The following is a 22,756-nucleotide window of genomic DNA, read 5'->3' on the forward strand; positions in this document are numbered from 1 at the left end:
ACTGAATCACAGCAACACACACACAAACAAGGAAACGCACACCTGCTCGCTTACTTATACACGGAGGAACGGAGGCGTATATAACACGGGTCCCGAGTACATAATACACAGCCATATATCCTTCTGTCCCGTAGCTACTCTCCCTCGACCCTGTCGCCTCTCTTCTCGGTTCCTCTCCTCGTTCCTTGGCACACCGGCCCTTCCCGCCCCTCGCACCAACACCGCAGCTAGCGAGCCCCTTCCTTCCCGCTCCTCGAACGCCCGGCGTCTCCGCGCGCCATCGAGTCCTACTCATTCCCCCTTTTGCTCGGCTTGCACGACCTAAACGAGATGACTCGTCGCGAGGACAGAGGAGCGGCGTCAGAGGAGACGCTGCTGCCGCCGTTGCTGCTGTTGAAGAAGAAGGAAGATGTGAAAGCAGGAAAGAAGGAGGGGAATAGGTATCAGAGGCCGTCCAGAGAGGAGAAAGAAGATGGCCCTGCGGCCCTCGTGTTGCACAAAGAGATCCGCGAGACTGTCCGCCTCTAAAGCTCGATCCATACGCAGCAACGGCAACGTGGCTCCGAATTGTTTTGCGCCGTTGTAAATTGCCAGCCGCCCTGGCTACCACTATCGTCAACGCGTGCCTTATTTCTCCCTCTTCTTTTCAGAACTCATTATTAGGGTTATTTGAATCACCCAAGATTCGACACCTTAAAATTCGATCTTGAATTTTGCAGGGAGTAGTTGAACTTGTGTATAATATTATATGACACTACTAGTCTTTAATTGTATACTTACATATATATATATATATATATGGAAATTGGGTAATGAATAAAAAATGGAATCGATTAGTTTACCTCTTGAGAAGCTTATAGAATAATCATCTTCCATACATTTGGTTTCTATATAAATACGAATACAAAAGGAACAATTTATCAAGCTTTAAGTACGCTTTTCTGAAAAAATAAATTTTTGTCACGAGCATGCTTTCTTCGGACACAATCACATATCTCTCATAAGTTTCGATTCGTGTGATTATTTTTTGCGAGCTTTTCACATTAAGAAATGAATTGACTCGTAGATAGGTGTCTATGAAAATGAAGAAATGGAAATTGTGAATAGTTTGGTGTTTTAACGCGGCCCCACGAGTTGAATGATCAACGTAGATTCCATGTGATGTGTCTTTCTACACTTGCTTCGTTCCATGTATTCCACCGGATTTCATACGTACGCAATACATAGTACCTATACACGCTCTCCGCAAAGTAGATGAAATATCATCATGTATCGTATTACAATGTTACCCGGCATCGATATATAGCCGCGATACGAGAGAATTCCGTAGAACATATGTTTCAAGGTGCAGAGCGCATTAGTGATAAAACTGTCTTGTTTCACGATTCGAAGGTGAATTCCGAAGTATGAGATTCTCTCGAAACTAGGAAGAGACGATCCCGGAAACTGTGTCAAGGTTGCAATAAATATATTCACGTCGCTTTCAAAGAAATCAATCTTCGTTAATCATTTATGAAATTTTACTACGTGTTTACATATAGTTCAAACATTGCAACTATACACACGCATATCTATTATACGCTGAAATGCATCTCTTTGAAAGTTATCAAATCTTGATGCCTACTTATTCTCCAAAATATTTACTTTCCGCTTGACTACAAATCTCGTATTTACGAGCCCCGTGAACCGGGCAAGTTTCCCCTGTAAACATGCACCTATGTACATACATACATATATGTACTCATAGAAAAATACTCGGAACGAGCGTATATACGTTCTCGCGCGTATATAAATCACAGAGATTCCATTCTTCCGGTACGATTTTCGATCTTATACCGTGGCTGTGTGAAAACTACCAAAGATTACGGGTCGGTTGGTCGCCGAGGTTCGTGCAGAAGCTATTACGAGACATTATCTCGCGCAGGTGTCTGGCCGCGGAGAAGGCGATCGCCGCGCGCACGACAGAAATTCACGTAGTCGGTAAGAGGAGAACGTTCGTTAGGCTTTCACGAGTTAAGCTAGATAGCCAGAGGCATTGCGTACGATCTCCAGCGCGTATCGCATCCACTCGGACGACGTGCCTTTTTTCCCTTCCTTTCTCGTTCCCTGTTCACTCCCCCTTCCGCCACCCCCTTTACCATCGCACACCCCTTCCTCCCGTTCTCTGGCTCGCTACCCCCTCCCTCCCGTCCCTTCCGCGCGCCTGGTATCCCTTCCATCGTCTTACAGCATCGAGGAAACCGTCTCTTCTCCCTTTCTCCCTCACAACGTGTCTTTTACTTACTCTCTCCCTCTCCCTCTCTCTTTCTCTCTCTCTCTCCCTTTTCCTTTTCTTCTTTCTTTACGCGTCGTGGTTCGCGAGGTACGCGACCGAACCAACGACTCCTCTCTTTCTCTGGATGAGAAACGACTGTCCTCCGATACTTTCGAGCCGGCGCAACGACGAACCTGAACACGATGGCGAAATGCGAGCATCCGCGGCCACCATGGGGAGAAAAAATAGGCGAGGGGACTTTCCTCTTACGAAGGCTGCTACTACGAGCTCTCCATCTTTTTCTATCTTTTGTTTGTCCTGGTTCTTCTGATTTGTCTGATCTCATTTCTATCGATGCGACAAATCGTATACGTACGAAGATTACAGGAGGAAACGTGATAAATAACTTTTTGGTGATTTGTATGATTAACATGAACTTGTAAATTTAACACGGAACTGATTGACAATGTACTGAATCTTAAAACCGTGAAAAGTAGGAAATGTGACTTATCGTATTCTTTCCCTATGATCCTCATATATTCTATATATTGCGCAATCGAATGTAAATTAATAAGCAATTACAATTACCTGATCGACTAGTAGTTCATTTTAAACGCGTGTCGATTATGCTTAACGACGGTATGAAATGTCTCGTAACGTATATATTAGCATACGCTATTACGCAACCAAAATAATACGAATAGTTGCAAACGCTATTAATACCGCGGACAAATTCTCGGCTACTTTAGAATCACGGCGTTCTCCATCGGCGTGTACACGTGTGTCTTGAATCAGTTTTCTGTTTTAGCGGATATTGGGAACGCGGGTTGGTATCTCGAATGAAACCGAGGGGCTCGCTTTTCTCTTTCTTCGGATAAGAAATGAACGTCCGCCAATGCTTTCGAGTCGGCGCAACGTTGTCGACGAAGGAGCACGATGAAGGTGATGACAAAGTGCGAGCAGTTGTAATGAGTTTCCTCAAAGTCCCTCTATTTCCAAGATTACATCGGAAGGTAGAGATGTAACAGTTGAATTCGTTGCACGCTTGTCAGCTCTTTTCCTCAGACTCTACCCCCGTATACTATATTAACTAGATGTAAATAAGGAAATGCATTATTACTCGATGCAACTAATTGCATATTGCGATAGCTGACGTGGAAATGCATAATCACATGGAACACTACGACGATGAAATAACGCGTGTAGGATGCTGGCCGTTCGATTATTGTACATTGATTTAACCTTTATTATGGAAATGTATTTACTCTGAATCTATTAACCATGTCATTTCTTAATCCAAATCTTTTTATTAGGTTAATAGTTAATAAATACAAATTAATTTCAACTGGACTATCTTAGTATTTGTAAATATAAATGTAATATAACTTATTTGTAACGGAAACGATAAAAAAAACTGTTATATTCAGGAGATTTGCCATGTAAGCGATGAATCAATTCGTTTTCGTCGTAGTTTGTAAATTTTAGTTATACCGTAGTAATAAACTGTTGTTATCTGCAGGTAAAACTGTATTTGCATTTTATTCATGACTGATACGTATTTCTGTGAATAACAAATTTTCGAAAAATTGGTAAAGATTTTTATAACATCTCCAAACATTTTAAATTAAGATTATCATAAAAAATGACGAAATTAAGGTTCGGAGAAGATCACGATAAGTCTCATTCCCTATTATTTACCGCGAAGCAGTTGTATGATTCAGCACGTTGCCAATCACTCCGGTATTACAACAAGTTTCTTTATATTTGATTTTGGAGATAAACATGTGTTTTTAATACCCTCCAAAATTTTCAAAATATCAATTGTCATATAGCAAAAAGTAGAAAGCAAAGTACACGAAACATAGTGTTATCTTCGAAATAGTTCGAACACGAGAGACACGTGTTCTCATAGTAAGAAACAAGTAATCGTTTAATTATTGTCCTATTGGTGATATTCAATTTTGGTAAGGACTGGGCTGCGGCGTTTCAACCACTGCGTGGATCGAAGAACGTCCTGAAAAAACCCACCAATGGAAGGGCTCGGTCTCGCGTCCTCGCCGATGCTATTTACGTCGGCGTGGTTCAATCATCGTGCAAATACTGACCAATTTTTACGACTTGTCGTACCTTTTATCGATCGAAAACGAATGATCGATAAAAGTTTATGAAACGTTCGTTGTGTCGCTATATCAATGTTTTATTGGCCTCTTCTATGTCATGATGCTTTCATCGGAGAAGCAAACTGAAGAGTTTGTGAACACGCGTGTGTTAAGAGGGGTTGGTCGAGGAATCGAAGCGAGTAAAAAATAGACACCCGTTAGTTCGTTGGGTCGCGCAGAACCGGTGTACGCTGTTCAGAAGCCAATTAACGTAGTTACAGGGAGCAGAGTTCGAGAACAGTGAAGGTTTTATTACGATTACGACAGAAGGGTAACGAGGTAACTGTATCAACCTTATCACAGTTATCCGTGCTTATAGTAATAATCCGTTTACGTGTCGTTGCTCATAAGAAAGAAACTAGAAGGATCAGATGATTTTCTTAAATCCTTACATCAATATTTCTTTCCTTTTGTATTTCGCATGGGTGACTATAATTTTTCTATTATAAGTCATCAATTCGAATTTATCGTAGGATTTTTAAGATTTTTCATGTTACATTAAATCTAATTAGTAACCCCACAACAACTTGATTCGACAAATTCCATCGACAGAAAAATCATGAAAACGCCGAATTACAAATTGTTCGATGTCGTCAAACACGAATACGATCGAGGAAACAAAAGCCACACCGATTTGCCGTTCAAATACTACACGGTGGCTGGAAAAATGCAACGTGTACCCGATGATACGTACTTACACGATAGTACGTATTGGTGTAAATCAGTGGACACCCGTTAGATGGTGTAACGAGGGGAGGCGGGCCAGGTGGTCCGTCGGTGCGAATATCCATTATAGATTCGGCGGAGTGTAGCTGTCGTACGATCCTACTCATTTTCCGTGTATTCGTGCAGCGTATTTCTGGCATCGATGAGCGTAGGTCCATCGTATTGGTAAGAGGTTGTGTTTGTGTCGGTGGAAGAGGCGAGTTAGTTCACGAGGGCGCCTGTGTCGGCGCTCGCGGCGCCACCGGTTCATTCCGCCATCGGCGCCCGCGACGTACGGACGTGAAAAGACGCGAGCACGGCTCTCGTTTGGGCGGACAACGTGAAGGAGTGGACAACCGTTGCATATCGCGTACATACAACAAAACAAAAACATCGGACACGCAACATATCGATTAACGCAAGATTCGTCGGTTATATATTACGGGTGTTCCGAACGTGATATACATACATGTATGTATATATATATGTATACATATATACATATATGTATAAATATACATATATATATATATACCCGTAGCGTGTGAAATCAGTGCGACGGATATCAGTGAGAATCTAGAGAGAGGAGAGCATCGATTGTCCTTTGTGTGATCGTCGTTACTCGGCTTCTTGTTCCTCGGGACGCCACCGCGACGTGTCGTGCCGGGGCTCGAACGAGTGAGAGTCTCATCGTGGGCATCGAGGTCCAATTGCAAACGTCGTCGTGTTATACCTGCGCGTCCCTCTCACAAAGTGAGGCTCGTCGAAGGTCTCGTCGTCTCACCGGTGGCTGGGAGACGTGGAATGATATTTCGTCGAATCGGAGGTGCAGCCAGGCTCGTTAGGCTGCGACGTGACACGCGAGCCGAGTATTTGATACGTTAGGTAAGGAATATGCTGCGTATCGCCCAAGTCGATAAAAAGAAAAGAGGCCGCGTTAAATCGTGTATATTCGTATAGTGAAACAGTTCGCGCGTTTATTCGATTCCGATTCTTCGCAAAAAGTGCAACCGATAGTAGTCATAGTTCGTTGAATCCTTGAAATTTGAGGTTGTGACACAGTTGTGCTTCGGTAACTAAAGAAATCGATAGATCGTAAATCGATAGGTGAGACACGGTCAGAAGCGATACAGTCATTAGTGTTTTTCGTTCTTTATACGACGTCATATATATGTATGTGTGTTTATCAGATGTCCATGTATGATTGGAAAAGTGCAAGCAAGATAAAAGGTTAGATACAATACGACACACGAGGACCGAATTTGTTTAGGTAAGATAGAATAATGCAGTTAGATTCAGAGGGATGTCGATTAATGGTACATCCTCTAATGGTACATTGCCTCTGTATATATATAAGTATGTGGTGCGCGTCCTGTCTTGTTTCGGATTTTATTGTCCGCTCGAGCGGCGATCAACATGGAAACGTTCGAACGTTTCCAAGCAATCGAGAAAGATTAACGTGATGACGCGCGCGTTGCGTGACAAACGTGTCATCTTTCGACACACTCGAAATTCTTATACTACTAATACCCTTATGCTTTACACGCGTACGTGTTTTTTCTTTTTCTTTTAATACTGCGCATCACCGATTTACAAGCTCAAGTCAATGAAAGAAAAAATATCGAAACTCAAAGGTTGGATGAAAAACGTAGGTCTTCGAGGATCTTTAGAACCGTGGAAACCAGAGAACGTTTAAAGAAGCACGGTGACGCAATTTTCGTGCAGGTGCAATTACATGGCAATCGCGCGAGGCACGTCAGCAAAATCGAGAGCCGTCGTAACGGGTCTTCTTTGGTTTCGCGGAGCGCAAACGTCGTTTTACCGTTAACGACCTAAATCGACGCCGAAGAACGAGATGCGCGCTCTTTTGCGAGTTCTTCGTGAGAGCACTTCTTACGTTGAGTACGGTTGGAGTGGTGGAGGCCGAGGATGCGCACCGACTCTTCGTGCTTGGCAAAAGTTTTTTCGACCGTTTAATTTGATGACTTCAGAGTCGCTTTAAGGGAGCAACTGATAACACGCCCGCCTCCCATCATCTATCAATCGGTGTGCATTCGCGTTGGACACGCTTCGCATCCCAAAGTTCCACGCCAATGCGAGCTGCAGCGTAACATTGGCGTACGAATTTTTAAATGTCGATTCCATATATTGGGCGACGAATCATTCTAAATAAATATTGTTTCACCAATTCGTTATGCTACCATGATAAAGGCGACGAAGAACTTTAAACAAGAACTCGTAGAGCAATCCAAATTCGTAACAAAATTCAATATAACTAACTGACGAAGAAATTGTACATCATTGAATGTACTATGTATCTTTATCGATGATAGGTAACCACGCAGAGGGAGGGAGTAGTGGGGGCATCGGTCAAATGATAACGCAACGGAAGCACGTATACGTCACTCATTCGACCATACTAGGCACGCTCTGGTTTTCTAGCGAAAATTGCGGGCTCGCTTCGCCGCGTAATCTCGACTACCTCGATGCAGCTTACATCGCTGACAAATAGATCGATAACATTCGAGAAACAGTTATATCCCATCGCGGCTGCTGCTACGCGTTCGGCTTTTCACGCGTGTCGGTTTATTTCCGTGTTTCGTTTCAACGATTCTTACCTTTTCAAGCGTAACGTTCTAGAGAATATCTTCGCCTTCATTCCTCTGAATGTGATTCGCGAAACAAAGAGAGGGAACAATTTTTTCCTCTTTTCATGGATAAAACTCGCGTATTTTTCCTTTTAATGCTTTTATCCGGTTGAAATAAGAAAAGAAATTCATATAGAGCTCGATTAAATCGTCTACCGCTCGGTGGAATTCGAATGTTGGCAAGAATGGACTTAGAGAGGTTTAGCGGTCAAGCGAATTCGAGGATACCTTCAGACTCGTAGACTGGCGGACGAAATGACCTAGGCCGTTCTTTTACAGTGTCACGTCTGATTGGCTCGATCAGCCGTTTCTACCTGTGACTTTGTGTAGCTCATCTTCAGTTTGTCGTGGAAGTTCGAACGCGGTGGCAGGACAGTGAATTTAGTGTTTAGTTTCTCGTCAACTTTTTTCTCTGTGTTTCTCAACGTTCTGTGAGTATATACATTTCTGGCTATGAGTATTAGCACATCTGTTAGATACGTTTGCTGGAACGCTTTAACAAATTTTACTATAAATGAAGTAAGAAACGACTTATAATATTTTAATATATTGCATTTAACAAAGTGAAAAGTAACACTCAGCTAATTACTAGAAAAATCTTAAGATAATACATATATGGATTTAGGATTAATGTACATACAAATTCGATGAAACGCTCAATCTATTTATCGCTTTTACCAAAAGACGATTTTCTCTAATTTATCCGATCGATTCGGAGGTTTAAGCCTGCTATCGTCTCGATCGTAAAATTTTAGCATTTCATGTCCGAACGATATTAAATGTCTCCGGGGCGAGATAAAGAGCGCAGAAAAGACAAAGGGGGCGTATCTTCTGTAGAAGGATCGATCGTCTTATGAAATCGAAACGTGACTAATCGCGGAAGAGGAGTCGCTGTTGCCGAGCATGGTATCGTGCCAGACGAAAACGTTTCTCCGCCTCGATAGTTTCGATCTGACCAGGAACGATAATTGTTAACAACGAACGGTCATTCGAAAAAAACGACGAAACGTTGGATTCAGCAAATTAAACGACGCGCTCACCCTTCCAGCTGATGAATCTCGTGACTAACCGGCGTAATCCGCGGAGCGCAATTAGCATACATGAATAAAGAATCTATGAATCCTTTAAGTCAAGTGGCAAACGCCGACTGAATGAATAGATGTTTGTAACTTGTTCGTAGTGCGACGAATAGGCTCAAACCTATTTATAAGGTGAATCGTGTTTTCACGTGATTTTAATGTTTTTTTTTTTTTTTTTTTTTTTTTAATTTGATTAAGCGATTTAGTCAAGTCGTGTCATCGATAAAAGTCAATAAAAATTGATTTCTGACTGAGGAAATTTATTAACAAATATCAATGCATCTGAAAATGAAACTTGACGATATTTTAGTCGATAGTTAATTGCTTGATAGGATATAAATATTATGTTAAAAGAGCTGAAAATGCAAGATATGTACACTGATAGTTGGTAGGGAATTCGAAACACTCTTCTGTTATGTTTACGCGAGTATCGCAGTTGTGATTTGAAAGAAAGGAAAGTAAGTCGCATGTCCAGCCGGTTGATTTCCTAAATGCAAAACGTGTAGAATTTCCAAACGATCTTCGTTGATGCTGCAGTGAGTAACTCGACGCTTTTACTGCTTCCGACAAATTGTTCGGCAGCGTGGTGACCTTATTTTATTGCGAGCCTAGCGATAGTCTATTCAAAATGCGTTTTACGGGCTATTAACGAACGTACCGTAATTTCCTGGAATAACGTCCGAACGAAAATTCTTTCCTCACGAATTCGGTCCTGTAAAATCGATTCCTTCGTTTTGTTCGAAAAAGAAACATGATAAAACGCGACGTTTACCTCGAACAGTCTTTAAGAGCTCGTAGCTACATCCGATCATTGGAATTCTACCGATAAAAAGAAACGCAGAAGAATAAAAAGAGACACAGAGACAGAAAAACAGGGAGACGTGGTATCTTATATTGCCGGTGGAACTCGAGACACGCAGGTAGCGAGCATAATTTTCTATCTACCTACGAACGCCCCGTAAATTGATCGAGGTTACGTCGAGCGTATTTTGTTATAGTGGAAAAGGACTCGTATACGCCTCGAACGATTCTCAGCCGCTTATTACCGGGCTTCGTTCGTTCGTGCTCAGTCACGCAACGCGCCACTCGGTATCGTGGGATTCGCTGGTTGTCGAATGAACTCGTTTACGAACTCGGGAAGGACGAACTCTGTGTTGCGTCGTCGTGACTGTGTCCACGTTTTCGATGAAAATCGATCGTTCTCGTTGTCGTAGTCACAATCGTTCTCGTCGTCGTCGTCTCCGTCGCCACGTTGAAAAACGTTGAACGTTCGCGCGCTGCCGCGTTGTACGAGACGTTACGTGCCCGTTCGACCTTTCCCCGAGCCTCTTTTGCAGCCTTCGTTCCAGGGGCAAAAAGGGTCCCTCTCCGTTCGCCTCTCTGTCTCTCCACGCGCTACGGTTTCGTCCTGACTCTTCACCCCTCTTTTTCTCCGCGCGGCTCCCTTTCTTTCTATCTGCTAGTTCACCCTCCCTCTCTTTCTCTTCCTTTCTCCGCGTTACTCGTCCTTTTTCTCTCTCTTTCTCACTCCCTCTTTGTCGCACGCGGTAAATCGCTCTCGCACTCGACAAGAACGGGGCGAGTTCCCGAAATAATCGTGCGTATCGATCCTCACGCGGGGCGTGCAGGGTGAATTTATTCTCGTGCACGGGGAGAACGAGAGACTCGTACAAGCTCGCCTCGTTACTTAATCGTTCCGCGTTAGAAACGAAGGGTATATAGCGTGGAAACTATAGCGACGTAGTAGAAGCGGTAGCGTCTCCTGCTTGTTTGTCCGAGAAATATATAACCGAGCTGTTTGTCGGTGACACAGGAATAACGAGGATTCGTTGGCCAGTTTGTTCCGAAAGATATTCTATAGTGGTAATTACGCCGTCTATTATGATACATATTCGATGTGTTTTCATAGCGAGCAATCGAACATGGGGATAGGGCATGTGCCGCTTGGTAGTATTCTCAAGTTGGCAGGCCTGACTATCTGTTTCGATCTCTGACGTGCATTCGACTTATTCATTTTACCACTTATCGAAATTGGCGACAGTTTCGTTTGTTTCGGAATTTCAGTTTTCGCCGTAAGCGGAGAATGAGAGCAAGTGTTATCGTCGGTCGATATTTGCGGCAGCACCGGTCATTAGATCCGCTTTAACGGCGGGGACACAGTGTGTGACACACGGAAACGTGCGCTCTTCGACCATTTCCGTGGCGTTGCGTATCGTGCTCGCGAACGTGCTGTATTTCTTTGGCTTGAGAGCTAGATCCGTGGTACGCCGCGATCGTTTTACGGAGCCTCCTCCTCGTGTGTCGTATTCTGGCGCGAAGTCAACAGTACATAATCGTAAAATTCGCTTGATCGCGAGGCTAAGAACTTAGAAACAACATGCGAGTCCCGAGTGTTCGCTTCGCAAGGAACGCCCAAGGTACATATTTACCGGGTTGGTAGACATTCTGTGAATTCGCGTATTTGCGCGTCTGTCGTTAAAAAACATGACCCGCATCGCCTTACGTCTCTTCTCTCGTTTCTTCGTTATTTTTCCCGGTCCCCGGAGCACAGGTAACGACTAGTCTCTCGTATTTTCGTTCATATTTTCCTTTTTTTGCTTTCCTTTCTCTCTCTCTTTTTTTTTTTTTGTTCTTCGCGGCGTCGCGGCGGAGAGAACCCTTGCGCGTTTTTTCGCGGGACATTGTTCGGCGCGCGTTTTGTCCGCACGTCAGCCATCACGGCGTATTGTATTCATTGTTTAGAGGCTGTTGGAGCTCTACAGGCAAGAAGACGGCAAGAGAGAGAAGGGCGCCTCGTAGTGGCTCCGAAGGAAAGGAAAACTCACCGTTCGCCGGCTTATAGACAACGCCGGGCTCTTGCTTGCTTGCTTTCTTTCTTTTTCTCCCCCGTGTTTCCCCCTCTCCCTTTCACTCGACTCCGAGGCTTGCACGAAATCGCGTGTCGCTCCCGTACCGCGTAGAAATGTCGCCTCCTCAGGATCACGAGGTTCCGTGATCGCAGCTGTGCGCACAGCCAACGTTCTTCCTTCTTCGTGCGCTTCCTCTCCACCTACGGCCCCTTGGAAATTCAATTTCTGTGCAAACGTGTGAAATCAAGAGGAAGCGAATACAGGAAGAGAAACTGGACACGGAGAAGGGAGGGCATCGCAACGTAACCGTGAGGAAACGTAGATAAAGAGAGGAAACAAATTTACAGTTGTGCCGTTCTGTGTATCGGACCAGTGAGACAAGAGAGAGACAGAGAGAGAGAGAGAGAGAGAGAACGCGCTCATTGTTCTGCTTTTGAAGAAAAGCATTGAAGAAGGAGAAAGAATTGACAGAGGTAGACGCAAACGATTGCTCGTACACACGTATATACTGCCTACGAAGTAGGACAAAGGGCACGTGTAGACAGAGGTAAACACATAAGGACGGAGAGAAGAAACTGGAAAGGATGCGTCCGATTTGCCAGTGATCGAACGTAGGCCTCGTCATTATTGCTTCGTGCGTGGGTGAAAACAGTGGTGTCACTGGAAAACTGACCGAAGGAGAGAGAGAGAGAAGAGGAGGAGTAGGGGAGGAAGGGAGGAAAAGCGGCTGGCGGCGGAGGCCACTTCCTGTGGGCGACGACAAGGTACAGAAAACAATTTCAATATCAAATATATTATTTGCTCGTAATTTGAAACCTAAGCTAAACCAAGGGTGTCGTTTAACACCGCCCTTGGTAATAGCGGCAATTCTCGCAGAAGTAGAGCAATTGGTGTTAAGTTGTATTTATAACACCCTGTTAAAATTATAAACGCTCCTATGGAAAATGTATCGACATATATATACATATATGGTATATGGGAATTCGATTGAAGTTTCTGTATTTGTACGACGCGAAGAATCAAAATTAGAAAAGCGTTTATAGTGTTCGCAGGGTTTGTATTTTATACGCATGGTAGGACATCTCGGACATATTAGTCATCTTGTTACTCTAATTGTTATTTACAAGTTGTATGGTTAGTAAATTGGCAATACGCGAGTCATTTGGATCTATCTGTAAATCTTTATCTATCCATCATTTCACAACATAAATTTGAACACATTTCGGGAATTGAATAATCGTTAGTTGCATACCAACGAGTTCTCATATAGAAAGACGGAATCGTAAAAGCTTAGAACAGAGTCAGAGAGAGTAGCGTCAGTGAATAGTAACGTAGTTATACATGGCCATGGGAGATTCAAAAGTTTTCTGTTTACCGTTACTAATCCTGAGGACTACCTCCGTTAGGGTCGTTCTCGGCGACGAGTTGACCGTAGGCAGTTTTAGTACGTGCTATTAGACTGTGCAATCCGTAGCCCGGAATTCCTCGCCGATAAAACCCCGAACGAAATAGCAGGTTATTTAACAGGAGAAATAATCGTTTTTAAACAAGCGTGTACTTCATTCCGGTCGATACTAAAATCTTTTACGCCCTGGTTAGTTTATACGAGAGAAGAAGATTCACCTTTTAAGAGAACCGATTTAATTAAATAATCCTTGTTATTACATGCGGTTCGTAGATTGTGTAATAATCAGGTCGCTTCGCGAGAATACACTGAAACGCCAGACGTTTCATCTCGAAATGGTTTTAAATGACAATGACCACCATCGAGTCGAGTTGGTTCTCTCTGTGTACCGTAATACTCGATCGGCGCTCGTTCTCGCCATTATGCTAATGAGACGTATTGTCGTCGACCATGGCGGCCAAACTACTCCTCGTTCAAGGAACCCGTGTCTGTTAAAAAATCCTTTATTTCGACTAATCGATTCCACGTTATCGTTCAAACGAATTACATTATGCAGTAAAATGCATACTCCTACGATACTTGTGTATTTACGTGTCGATACGGGAATACAAACTGCGTTTCTTTTTACAAAAAATAATGAAAGAAAATAAAAACGGAAAAAGAAAAGGAAAAAAAGAAGCAGAGATATACGCAGAGCACGTTACACGGAATTCGCTGTTTGCAACGATGTCTTCTCTATATTTATTGCGTAATGCTTGAAATTTTTGTTACGGCCCGTAGTCACGTTGGTCGTTACACGCAGCGCCCGTTCGAAAATCCCCGATTATATCGACGTCGTTATTCACGACGGCGCGCGACAGTTGTTACTGCTCGTTACGTCTCCGGGTGTCTCTGGTTTATTTAGAATTTTGAGGTGCGCTCGCGGCCATCGCGCGTATTTTTTTCCCCCACTGTATCTCTTTTCCTCTCTTTCGACAGAGGGATAGAGAGAGAGAGAGAGAGAGAGAGGGAAGAGGGACGAGAGGCGCCCCCGTGTGCAGTTTTTATTTCCGGTGCGTTAAAAGCGGTACGAGAACGAGAACTCGCTGACGGGTGCAAACTTCACGCAACGAAGAATAATCGCTTGGCGCCCAAGCGTCGATTCTCGGAAGCTGGAAATTTTTCGTGCATTTTTTTTCCTCGCTCCGGAGACGGCAAACGATAGCGATGTCGATGATAACGGGAAAAGCGAACGACGCTAACGACATGGTCGCTGTCTGTACGATACCGTTCGTGATAATCGAATTCTCGTAACGGTTGACAATGTCTATCGATTCATTATGACATTAGATGTCGCCTCTCGCGCAGAAAGGGGAGAAATGCGTTTACACCGAAGCTGTCGCGTGATCGATACGAGAACCGACCGACTGCCGCGTGCGCTCGCTCGCTCGTCTAAAAACTAAGAATCACTTCGACTCGGTCACGAAACATCTCCCTTGTTCCAACTACATAGTAGGGAGAAATAATCTTATTTGCTTGTTTCTTAGGTGACAGCATAGTAATTATGGTTTTAGGGGGGAATAATGATGTTTGACCTCGTTATCGAAATTGTCTCAGTATATAAAGGTCGTAGAAAGAAACGTGATAAGTGCGTTTTTGGTAATTCTTTTTATTTTAATTTTAATTCACTTGATGACTAAACAAAGTAGTTAAAAGTAGAAAGAATCTGTTAGATCCAAAGGTAGAATCGACGAAGAAATTTGTAGAAACTAAAGATATGGCTCTTAAGATAAATAATACTTTGATACTTTTAGTAATTTAATATTATAACAATCAATGTTCTTCTTTATAAAACATAGAAAATCTAACCTTTTCCGCTCTCTATTTGCAGTCTTTATATATTCAAGTTGAAGTTAAAATGTAATATAGTTTAAAGAAAATATCTGGGCTCATTTTATAATGTCGTTAAATAATATTTGAATATTTGATAGATAGAAGATAATTAAATTTACTTCATTAAGTTACTAAAATCGAATCCAGCTAATGGAAAAATTCGAAACATTTTATTCCCCTTGTTATTCGCTTTTTATTTCAAGCTGAACAACCATTAATTGGTCCACTTTCTTTCTAAATTCGAATGCGAATAAATGATCGCACTCTATTGCGAATTTCCAACGATCATGCGCGATTGCAGCCACCCTATGGATTCATCGTCGATAACTGTTTGTGTGTTTTAAGTGTTTTAACGTTGACCTTGCCGCTCGGCATGCTCGCGGAGGCTCAAGATATCGCTGACGGATATTATATGGTACAATGGAACAATAGGGCGACTACTGTGAGATCGCGTTCGCGCGTACAAAAGCCATAATAAACGAGGATGTATTAGCAATGTGATTCGAGTTAAAATCACGCCGAAACGTACACATCCGTGAGTTCGCTGAAACGTGGTGTTGCATCGGTGGAGGGAAGCAACGCATAGTTTAGCGAACGTAAGCGGGAGAAAGATAAGTAGGGAAAGGGGGGAGGAGTGGGATAAACGAAGACAAACCGATAGAGAGAGAGTAACAGGAACAATGGAATCCAGAATTATTAATGCCCGTTGAATTAATCACTTCAAATGTACGACCGTTAACGTCCTTACGCCAAGAGTAATCTATTTTGATTAAGATTAATTAATCAATTATCCGGTAAATTACCAAGTCTCGGAGCAGCGGCGACTCGAATTGTTTTTACATTTTCATTCCGCGAAACGAGCCTGGTCATTTTTTCGTTCCCCTCTTCTAGTTACTTTTTTTCCCTGATAATAGTCGTGAAATGTAATTATGACATTTATTATTGTAGCGCCTTTGTAGCGCAAGGGAAAAAACGATTAAAACGAAACTGAACATCAACGGGAGAAGTTCTGTCTTATTCGTCGTATCTCGTAAATACCTCCGTCAACGTTGAAAGAAAGTACATATGTACTCGTAAAACGTTCGATTCGACTCGTTCCGCGAGTTTATCGTTTTTACAATAGCCACGACAACGCACCCTGCCGGAGAGAATTCGTTTCGCAGCCGAATGCGACATGTTCTTTCGGTCCTCGATATAACGAGCAACGAGCGAGCAGGAAGTAAAAGTGCAGTTAGTGCTTGTAATTAACGCACGCACGGTCTGCGTGCGTTTTTAGCCGTCGAACGGATTATATGGCTTTTCTTCGCGTCGACTCACGTCGCATACACGATCATGCTTCGATCCGTCTTATCGATGCAACGATTAAAAACATTTGCAACCCGCATCTATCACTCGATAGTGAATTTCGTTCGTTAAATAGTAAGAAACCTTACTTCACGGGTTTCCGTATCGATACAATCGGCGTTCCCAACGTATTAGACGCTTCGTTCCCTCTGATCTTAACACTATCGAGACAATAGAACAAACTGTCTGCGTCAACCAGTAGCGGTCGGAGATTATAACGCCGGCACGCTTATCTAATTATCATATGATCTTCGTTATGGTCACGCTATTGAAAGAAACGATTTAATTTGCACAAGGTGTGTAATTATCGGCGAACCTCGAAACTGGAGCGATTTAATTTCACCGAGACAAAGAAACTGATAAGGGGTTCGTCCGTTTGTTGCTCAAAAGTGATACACGCATCAGATTACGCGGCGGTGGCGGTGGCTATCGTGGCTGCAATTATTCCTCTCGCGACACGTACAAACGCGCATATACACTCGCCTTTATTTCCTACGGCCGTTTTTCAGAGGCGCGTATACGCTCGTGCTCGCGCTCACACGCGTATACCTGTCTCTCGCACGCGATTCCATATAAGAAAGTCGATGGTAACGCCTAACGTGCCTTCTGAAACTCGATACATATGTGTGGTACGGATTCGTGGCACACGAGCGGCAACACGAACGATCGCATATACACACGGTCCACACATGTACGCTATTCCTCGTTCCTCTATTGTGTACGAGTACACACACGAGGTGCCTCGCACACGGTCAGCGCGCGAACGTACGCGTGGTCGAGGTTTTCATGCGATAGTGTGTGTACCCGGTGATCCTAGTTTGCTGGCAGCTGCCATGAAAAAACCGAAAGCCGGCCTTTTGCGGCCCTTCCCGAGAGATCCCGGCTGTCCATGGCCCCGTCATGTATTCAACCTTCGAAAACGGAAGAATACGAACGAGCGTTTGTCTTGCTCTGTTCGCTAACCGTGACAGCCGGATATTGGGAGGCGAAGAATATGTAGTACAGCGTAGTTTCGAGATTTTTGGGCAACCTTGATTTTCTCCCTATAAAATGTTAGATTCGAAAGTTCCGCATTCATCGAATAAACGACGTTTATGGGAAATATTAAAACAAGGATCACGTATGTGTTTGGTTGTAACGATTTGAATATTCGCTGTGAATAAGAACGGAAAGGGTCGCGTAACCGCAAAATGGGAGCATAATCAGTATCTGTGGTTTCGTGCGGATCGTTTCGTAGTTAATAAACATCGAAGAAGAGAGGTTACGAGCGAGTACAAAGAAATGCAAGGAGCGACGTTAATTACGACACATCGAGCATTGAACGACTCGCCGACGAGACCGACTAATGCTACCCTATTCAGGATTTCCACGTTATATTCTGTCTTCCTTTCTTCATTGAAATCGCGCTCTACTTTTCCTATTCTCGTTTTATTCGACAAACGGCCAGCCCTCTTGTTATTGATTAATGTATTCGGTATTCCGGATCAACGATGCGCCGACTTCCTCTCTATTCTGTTTCTGTATCGCCTCCCTCTTCGTCTCCCAATCTTATCGATTGTTTTATTTTAACTGGCCGTTATCTCTTCTACGCTACGCTACTGCGGTCTCTCTTCGACTTACGTTTCGCCAATTGCCGGCTTAATGACGGGTGTAATTCCGCGATTTCATGTCAGATTATTCCTCGCTTCGTATATACATATGTGTTTACTATATCGTCTTTTTCCTTTCCTTCTATTATACCAGTTAATGACTTAATGCAAAGACACGCTACATCGTATTAAATATGAGTCTTTTCAACAGCGTGTTTCATTATCGTCTTAATCCAATTCAATATTTCATAATAATAATTCAATATTCACCATAGGATTGTAATTTATAGAAAAACGCAAACAGTTCTCCTATACTACTTAACAACCGTGTTATCTTATCAGCCATGTGACACACATACGTTCCCGCGATCATTGATCGCTGTTTATCGCATCGATTCTTACCAACCTGTTCCTCCAGAAATCCGAAGCTTCTCGTTTACCACAGCTTTCCCACTAGTTTCACGCACGTAGGAATGCTACTCCGTAAATTTGGTTCTCTAAATCGTCGTCTATTCGGCAACAGCCCGCCATATTCCCTGCATCGATGTTAAGTATCCTCCGCTCGACTTCGTCTCGAATTTCTCTGGCCTAAGTTTCCGTCTCCTTTCGACTTGCAAAAACGCAGGCATTTCGCCGGGTTTCTTGGTCTTCTTGGTCCTTTGCGAGAGCAAACGAACGCGCGCGTGTTCCATCGAGAAGGAAGCGGTCGAGCGAGAGAAAGAAAGCGAGCATCGACTCGAAGCGGAGATGACGAGGACGCGCTGGCGGTGATCTCTCTTCTTCTCGCGGCATCTTTCTCTGCGGGGAAAGGGTCCTCTTTCCCGCGCGTGCACCAGGTTCTGCTCTTCACTCGTTCTGTAATCTGTACGGCACGGCGGGCCGCGATTGGACCGCGGGAGGGGTCGTTGTGGGAAGGGACGACGAAAGTGAGAGAGAGCGAGTGGGATAGAGGTCGGAGAGCGAGGAAAAGGGATGCCGGGACGATGGCAGAGAAAGAGGATGAGGAGGAGATGGCGGTGGAGGGAGGGTGTTACCGTCGCATTTCAGAGAGGACTTTAGCGCTCTGGATGGAGGTAGGCTAGCCTAGTGAGCACCAGAAGGGATAGAGAAAGAGAAACGCGAAACGCTAAAGGCGAAGAAAGAGAGAGAAGTTGGTGAACAGTGCTGCGAGTAAGAGGGAGAAAAAGGGTCGTGAGAGGAAGCGAAAGAAGACTAGGGGATCCACAGAGCCGGCACGTCTCTCTGGCTATGCTGTATGCCGTGCCGGCAGGGTACCCTGCTTCACATTGCCTCCGTCTTTCTCTCGCGTGTTCGCTTTTTCGCTCTGTCGTTGGCGTTCGAGCTCGTTCCTACCCTCTCTTTCTCTGCCTGCCGCGTTCTCTCTACGTTTCTCTCTTTCCGCAACGGTCGTAGCGTTCGCGCTCGATCTCTCTCTCGGTCGCCGCTGCCTCTGGTCTCCTGGTTCCTCTCCTCGCGCTCGTTCGTTCAATACTCTGGGAGAGAGTGAGGTAGGAGGTGGAGGAGGAGGTGGCGGAGGAAGAGGAGGAGGAAACGGTTGCGAGGGGAGGTAGAGGCCAGAGGGAGAGAAGCAGCAACTCTCTCGCGCAAACCCGACGGACTTACGGAACACGATTCCACCGTTGGTTGGTGGGCTACGGATGGTTTGTTCGCACGATCGAAACCAGCCCGGCGCGACCGAAGGAGAGCCAAGAGAGAGGAAGAGAGAGAGAGAGAGAGCTCTCCGTTCGCTGATACGGAATGGAACCGCGATCGGTTGAAACGCGGCGACGGCAACGGCGACGACGACGACGGCGGCGACGGCGGTGGTGCCGGTGACTCTCGCCAATAGGTAGTATCGTTTCTAAATAGGTAGTTGACGACGCGACGTCAGCTACGACCGGCTAATGTGGTTTCTAGGTCGATGGCCTGACACACGGGGCACTTGTTAAACCGATGTGCTCCAAATATTCTATGGTGGTCGAGTATTCTTTCGCGTTATTTGAGCCCAAAATTTAAGGTCCAAAGAAAAGTGGTATGTAGCTGTGTACATTGGCGAGGGGTAACCTACGAATACGATGTTATAACGTTTTTGCACCCTTCCGTTGGTTACCATTGTCGAAGAATCGAATAAGGTCACAGGGAGAAGCGGAGGAAACAAGACGTGGATATTAAATAAAAAGTAACGTGTATCGTGTGCGGCTCCGGGACTATTGTCCTATTGGAAGGGTAGTACCTTTTATTGTCATAAAAGAGGTTCACCAACGCGTAAGGGAGAATGGAATCGGGAGTCCTGGTCGTACGACTACCTCCGTTCGTGCTTCGTTCCACGATATACACGAAGGCTCAATGATGTATCGTTAAACAAAAAGCACTTGGCTGTGTTTGTATACGGAAGTACGTACGGCAGAAGACTCGCGATACCGGTGAGCAGACAGGCGAGTTCAGTCAAGTTACCAGCGCAAAGTTGTTGTGCTTCGTCGGCTAACCATCTGTCTTTCTCTTCCTTCGTTGCTCTCCTCTTTTTCTTTTCGTCCGTTCTCCTCTCAATACGCGGTTGTCTGCAATCGCATATAAGCGCGTGGTACACCTATATGCATACCTCCGCGTATCTATACATATGCACACATTCACCTATCTCGAGTCGTGACCTATGGTGATCGATACAGAGTGCCGCTCATTTGCCACGAGGTGAAACGACTACTACTCTTCGTCTCGTTTCCTCTCTTTATTTTCCTTTCTTTTCCCTTCCTCTGTAATTTCTCCCTCCGCTCTTGCACATCGGGAATATACCTCCGGTTTCTCTTTCTCTCTGTATCTTGGCCTTCTTCCTTGCGTTCTCTCGCCCTCTTTTACCGCGGTGACGATCTTCCTACCCGACACTCGAGGAATAATTAGGACGGGTTCGTTGTTAGCATGGAGATTCGTCGGCGAGGCTATACTTTCTCCGTTGCGCCAGCCCCTTTTCCTCTTTCCTCTTCGTCTCATGCACGGACGAGTAAGTTACGCCCGTCGTGGCGCAGGAAAAGAGAGAAAAACAGAAGGGTCCAGAAGGAACGACGAAAAGACAAAACGAAAGATCCTATGCGGATGCCAGGGGAGAAGATGGAGAACGCGACAGAAGGAAAAAGAGGAGAGAACGCCGGGTATGGTACCGAGTTTCGGATAAAATTCATCGGTGCTCAAACTCTTTTTCTCTTTCTTCCCCTATCTTTCCCTATATCCTCGTTCTCCTTTACTCTCGAAATGTTCTTGCTCGTTTCTTCATCGGCTCGTCTCTTATAGAGTTCTGGCTCTCTCCATCGCTCGTGAAACGTTGCTCCTCGTGGCAAAAGGGACTCTGCACTCGTTCCTTCACCTCGCTCTCCGGGAGCGTACGTTTTTTTCCAACTCGTTTCTCAGGTATTCCGCCGCTCTTAACGGTCGAGTGAGAGAAGAGCGCAGAGCGAGAGGAGAGTGGACGAGTTCGAGAGACGACGTTTCGCGCGTCTCTCCTTCACCTCCTCCTATTAATTTTCCACAATTCGTTTTGTTCGTAAGGCCATTCGTGAGAAACATTATCGTTACCCTTCTGCTTGCTAATTCGCGATATTCTTTGAGGCTTGAGCGGTTGTCGCGAGCCGTGACAGTCTCGTTTCATACCCTTCACAATCGCTACGTGTACGCGTCGCTTCGGGACAGTATTTCAGTCAACGATATCGAACCTAGTAATTAGTAAAACGACGAACAAAAATCTAGGTAGCTATCAGTGGAAAGATTGGAGTTGCTTCGTAACGTTAATTCCAATCGTATCGTATCCGTTCCACGAACTATTGGGCGAAACGAGTATTCGTGAATCAGGTAGGCATGTCTTCTTACGCTCGATACATGCGAAGAAACGTTTGCTTGGCTAGTTGCTCCGATACTGTATGCCTCGTTTATAAGCCGTTGCGAAGTCTCCAACGTTGTAACAGCCGATCTCCCAATCGGTACCGCGGCCATAAATCTAGCGAAGGTGCCCGCCGGTTTAGCCGTGAATTAATCGACCATGAGTTACACACGGATTAACCGTGTTTACGTTGCTCGGTCGTACCAATGACACACACCGATTGCTGAATTCATTTAATTTTATTCAATATCGAGTCGTGATCGAATGTTTATAGACTTTCCATATTTTCGTATTTCAGATTATTCCGTGGTTTGCAGTACACTTTAATTGGATATAAAGTATTACGTTCAACGTATTGGGGCAGTAATCCATCGTTAACACAGAATCAAAGAAATAACGGATTACGATGTTTCATCTAGAAGCTAATGAATATTTTTAGCTGTAAAGGATTGTACTTATAATTAGCGAATTTTATTTGTTGTATCAACATTGTTACAAAATACTCGTAAATGTTTACGATCACGGTTAATCGTTATTTCTACTTATTTTTCATTTTCATTGGTGCAAATTCACATTAACGAACATTCTCAAATGTCCATATCCTGCTTAGTCGACGAAAATGCAATTCTACGTATCATTGTTATCCGCGAATCTTCTTGGAATTCTTCTGCCAGTTATTGCCATTTCCTTTCCAAATTTCGAATTGCGTTACTACTCTGTACTATCCTCTAACGAAACAGACGATACGCGTACACGTTCGATAAAAACAGCCAGAAAACGAGCATGGAATTCAGAGAAATGCGAGATAATCCGTGTCCCGCGAGATTTATACCGCGATATCGCGAATTTATTACGCTTGTCATCGATTATGCACACTCGCGTGTAAAATGGTAAACGTTGGAACCGGGTCAGTCTTCGATATATGCTATCGACTACGAATGAAAAGAACGGAATGAGAAAGAGAGAAAAAAGAAATGCAATCGTTTC

At 44.3% G+C, this 22,756-nt stretch overlaps 1 protein-coding gene across 17 annotated transcripts in view; it reads left to right on the forward strand.

Moving 5' to 3' along the window:
• The first annotated feature begins 5,376 nt into the window (after positions 1-5,376).
• Positions 5,377-22,756, forward strand: part of LOC100644320 (bromodomain adjacent to zinc finger domain protein 2B) — a 214,106-nt gene continuing 196,726 nt past the window's right edge. For 6 of the 17 annotated variants that reach the window (XM_048404971.1, XM_048405047.1, XM_048405046.1 and 3 more), the window contains exons 1-3: positions 5,377-5,589; positions 5,660-6,003; positions 11,588-12,458. The gene's annotated coding sequence lies outside the window, so the exon portion shown is untranslated. Of the gene's footprint in view, positions 5,590-5,659; positions 6,004-10,781; positions 11,263-11,306; positions 11,397-11,587; positions 12,459-22,756 lie in introns of those variants that run through there. The other 11 variants (XM_048405053.1, XM_048405069.1, XM_048405073.1 and 8 more) reach the window with 7 other exon arrangements.

This window comes from Bombus terrestris, chromosome 1, assembly GCF_910591885.1.
Source record: "Bombus terrestris chromosome 1, iyBomTerr1.2, whole genome shotgun sequence".
Taxonomy (NCBI): Eukaryota; Metazoa; Arthropoda; class Insecta; order Hymenoptera; family Apidae; genus Bombus; species Bombus terrestris.